The sequence below is a fragment of the Pygocentrus nattereri genome, chromosome 30 (genome assembly GCF_015220715.1).
Source record: "Pygocentrus nattereri isolate fPygNat1 chromosome 30, fPygNat1.pri, whole genome shotgun sequence".
NCBI lineage: Eukaryota > Metazoa > Chordata > Actinopteri > Characiformes > Serrasalmidae > Pygocentrus > Pygocentrus nattereri.
Genome location: NC_051240.1, coordinates 12,281,741 through 12,286,781, shown reverse-complemented (window position 1 = coordinate 12,286,781; position 5,041 = coordinate 12,281,741).

Genomic DNA, 5,041 nt, shown 5'->3' with positions numbered 1-5,041 from the left:
GGAAAGTAATCCCTCTCTATCCTTCTTAATCCTGTGCAAGCAAAATGAGTGAGAGAGAGAGGGGGAGAGAGAGAGAGAGAGAGAGAGAGAGAGACATTAAGAGAGGAAGAAAGCCACACTGAGTGAATGTGAGTGATAAACAAGAGAGCGGTTTCTTTTTTTGTTGATCAGTTAATGTCTTTAAATGGAAATTCCATTGATTTTCTGCATATCAGCATAATTCAATGTTTGAGTCAAGTTAAGTCAGAGTAAGTTTCTCTAGAATGAATCATTTCACATCAAATCACTGTGGATGACTTTGTTTACATTACATTGTTTGATTACACTAACAATTTTATTACGCAGAAATAAAAAAAAATGTTTATGAAATGAATTCCCCTTTAATGTTGTGCGCTTCGTTGTGTTTGTGTTCTCATATATTGTAAGTGGCGTTTGGTTATTGATAAACATTATGTACATTTGTTGTTGTTATTATTATCATTACTATTATAGAATAGAGATATAATCATGCGGTGTAAAGGAGCAAGTGAGTTAGAGGAAAAGAGGAGAAGAGAGTGGTTTTTCTACCTCCAATCAGATGGCATTAAAGCTTCTTAACTCTTTCTGCTATTTACGCACGTAATGTAGAAGAGCTTTAACACAGATGTGACCCCTCACCCCCGCCCCCCACCCTCCCACACACCCACCCACACACGCAATGCATCATCACAGACTCCTTTACACAGACACACACACACACAACTGCATATTCGGCCAAAGACTCTATCTCTTTCTCTCTCTCTCTCTCACACACACACATACACTGACACACACAACATGGAGGGTATATAATCCTTTTGAGCATAATTAAAGAGAACAGCAGTGAAGTGAATGAGGGTCACACAGTGATCTTAGCTTGCTTGGACTCTCTCCATGGTGCAGGTTTGCTGCAGTGGCCACTGCCCAACACTGTATCACCTTACTGAAAAAACCTGTGAGACCAGTAAGGCCCATGTGTCAAACACAAGGCCTGCTGCCCAGTTCAGGCCCACAATACAATCCTATCTGGCCTGCAAAACTACTTAAATTTTCTATTCATATTAGCCCATTTCACAGTGCCCTGCACTACACTTCCCAGCATGCACTGCAATGTAATGTGTGACTCCAACAACAGTCTATGGCACAGTGGTTACACCTCAGTTCTACACAATTCCACACCAGTTATTTCTCCAAACACATTGGCTACATTTCTCTTTTACTGAACGTCTATGGATAGGGTGGCACGGAGGCGTGGTGAGTAGCACTGTTGCCTCACAGCAAGAAGAGCCTGGGTTCGAGTGCCTGGCCGAATGACCAGGGTCCTTTCTGTGTGCATGTTCTCCTCGTGTCTGCGTGGGTTTCCTCCGACAGTCCAAAGACATGCAGTCAGGCCAATTGGACATGCTAAACTGCCCCTAGGTATGAATGAGTATGTCTGTCTGCCCTGTGATGGACTTGCGACCTGTCCAGGGTGTATCCTGTCTTCCGCCCAATAACAGCTGGGATAGGCTCCAGCACCCCCTGCGACACTGAGGGGGAAGCGGCTTAGAGGATGTGTGTGTGAATGTCTATGGACTAACAAATTCTGGAGTTTGATCTGGATTCCTGGGAATTCATTCCCTTGGAAACCTTTTCATGGTCAGTTGATCTTATTTTGGTTGTCAGTGTCACGATGGGCTCCTCCCACTCTTCCATGTGCTTTCTGTTTTGGTCTAGTCCCTGTGTTGTCTTTGTTTTGAGTCCTTCCCTGCCCAACCCCCTTGTTTTCTGACTCCGCCCCTGATTTGTTTCACTTGTTATCCATCTGTTTCTTGTGATCCCTTGTATCCCTTGGGCTACTTAAGTCCTGTGTTTGCCCCTTGTTTTGGCTGGTCTTTGTTGTTGTTGCTGTCCTTGTTTGCCGTTGGTTATTGGTTGTAGGTGTTGGATGTTTGTTTGTATTGTTGTTTGGTAGTGTGTTGTTTTGTTATTCCAGTCTCCATTGTGTGTTTCAGTCTGTATTTATTTCATTATGTCCTCAATAAATCTCGCTTTTCTCAGCACATGCGTCTGCCTCATCATCGCTCCATGTTACAGTTAGATAATAGAGATCTATGCATGCATAATATGTTGACAAGAAAAGTTGTTAACAATGTGGTTATGGGGTGGTGGAGAAAACAGTACATTTGGTTTTGACAGGATTTATTTTCTTTTTAAGGGAAAAGATTTTAATGTAGATGTCATCGGGGCCAGTGTTTCTCTAATTTATTCAGGTTTTCACTCAATTTGTTGACCGTCTGTATCTGCGTCCAATCATTTCTAGTTGGCAGTGTAAGGAAAATAAGTTCCCTTTTTATTTTCTGTTTTCCCCCCATTTCTCAGTTCCTTTTTATCAGTTGCAGTGCAAACCATCTGAGCTAAACTGCCCAAATAGGTCAAAGTTAGGATCTGCCCAGGTGTGGCCTGCTCAGCCATTGCGCCCGTGTGTGTAAATAAACTTCAGGTAGGAGCTAAAAGGCTGAAATCATTGCCTTGTAAGATGACAAATAAAAATGGACGATTCATGAATCAGAGTGTCTCCCTGGAACCAGAAGGCATTGAGGACAACACACATAACATCTAGAGTATTCAGACAGTCATATCGGTACAGTAGCATGGCGTGAGAATCAGAGCCTTGAAGCTGAAGCACACCTGTGTTCATAAACGATCCAAAAAGGCACTTGGATAATCCTAGAAATACCTTTAATAATACCTTTAAATACTTCTGAATCCTGTCTTCTAGCACTTTACTGCATTTTTCTGCATTCATGATTAATTAGTGTTGAATGTATGAAAACTGAGTATAAATCATATTAATATTCAGTGTTGTATATGCACCACCGCTGCATATTTTGTTTTGTGAAGACAATTAAACAAAACCAGTGCATGTCAATAAACAGTTACTTTCTACTTGCTTAACTTAAAAATAAGACAAAAAAAATTAGTCTTAGTAACACCTTCTTCGACAGATATTACAGCTCGCAATATTTTTGTATCCAGCTTTTGAGCTGTCTTGCATGTACAATGATCTAGCCACAGATTTTGATGGGATAAAGTTTAAGTAGTTCATGTTAAATAGAGATGTGTTTTGATCACTGTCCGGTTGTAGCCTTTCTTCAGCTTCAACTCAACTGTGCCACATGTTCTTTGCAAGTTTGCTGATATTCAGTGGAATCCATTCTTCCATCGATCAAAGCAATGTCCCCTGTACCACTGGCTGCCAAACAACCCAAAGTGTAAAAGCTTAACAGTTGGCAAGGTGTTCTTTTCATCAAATGCTGCTTATGTCTCTGGTGTAGTTTGGATTGTGACCAAAGAGTTCCACAGGCCACAGCACTTGTTTCCAAAACAGCTCTGGATAATCTGAATGCTGCTTCATCTCCTAGATGTTAACTTTTTTCGTAGGTAATGTTTCAGTCTGATGACTCCTCCACACAGATCTTGTACATTAGAGCAGGGCACCACCACTTCTGTGTTGGACAAACCTTTCAGCTAGTCCTTTGCTGTCATATGGGTGTTGTGCTTTGCCTGTCTGGCCAACATTCAATCATTGCTACATAATCAGGTTCTTCTGAGTTTTCTTGGTCTTCCAGATCTTCCATTAAGTGCATCAAGTAGCTTCACTTTCAGATTCTCAGTCAGCTGTTTAAACAAAGACTGTGATTGTTGAGTGTTAGTACAAGATTTGGGTCAGGAATTTCTTATACTGTAGAATCAGGTGACTGTTCCTACTTACAATTCTTGACATGTTTAACCAGTTCTAATGAGTCAATTAAGATTAAGTGTCCAAACATTTGCATACAACTGTACATTTATAGTGCAGCATTGGCGTAGAGCAGGTAGTGCACAACTCTGGTCCTGGAGGGCCAGTGCCCAGCACAGTTTAGTGATTTACTCTAACACAATTGATTACACTTGTCTGTTAATTGCCAGGTTTAGTGGGTGTGTTTGAGTAGGAAAACGTCCAAACCATGCAGGTCACTAGCCCTCTAGGACTGGAGTTGTGCACCCCTGGTGTAGAGTAAGGCACTGGGGAGGCCTTGATTCCACCGCTAGAAATGCACTAAACACAGGCTTCATGCTACTGATGACCCCTCTTTCAAATAAGACACAGTAAAAACCCACATCCCCACACATCTACCCAGAATAACACAATAAACTCATACCAATGAACAATAACATTAACAACAACATGTGCCTTTTCACAGCACTGTAACATCATTGCTCTCTTTGGATGGCTACAGTTCTAGATAATCAATCTCATAATCCATCATTTCATTTCACTTACACTGGGATGGCATGTGGCTGTTATGGTAATGTGGTGGTATAGGCTTAGGAGCGTGCAATGCAGATATAATTTGGAAGTGTTTCAGTTGAAAGAAAGGTTGTTTTAATATGATTGACGGATTTGCTTGTTTTTCCATGCTAAAGAGGGCAGTAATACCCCCTCACCAGGATGTTAAAACTCCAGGGTCATTAGTTGATTTGATAAATGCCTTTTACATTTATTGCCATTGGCCAGCTCTCCCTCCTTCCCTGTTCTATCCCTTCTCATCCCTCTCTCACCCCACAGCCATCTAAAAACTTTCCACAAAAGAAAAAACAAGCTAAAAACAGACGCTAATGCTAGCTAAGCCTTAGGAGCATTTTTTATAAAGGATGGTTCTCTTCAGTGTAGACACGGACGGCTGACAAAAAAAAAGGAAGAATGTGAATAAATGAGTGGAGAAACATTACTAGTATACATGATAGTGATACAATCAAGCAATTAACAACAATGTTCTGTGGCATGTGTAAAATGCTGAGCAGGCCTAGTTGAACATGATTTTGAATTACAATGGTCAAAAGGAAAAAATTATTTTGAAAGAGGGTTCATTATTAGGCCTCAAATGGAGCTTCAGTCACAAATACTGCGAATCCGGCTAGCGTTTTATTAGGGATAAGGAACAAGGCTGCATGAAAAGACATCAGTGGCTGTGTTTACATGCAAAGACTTTGGCAAATC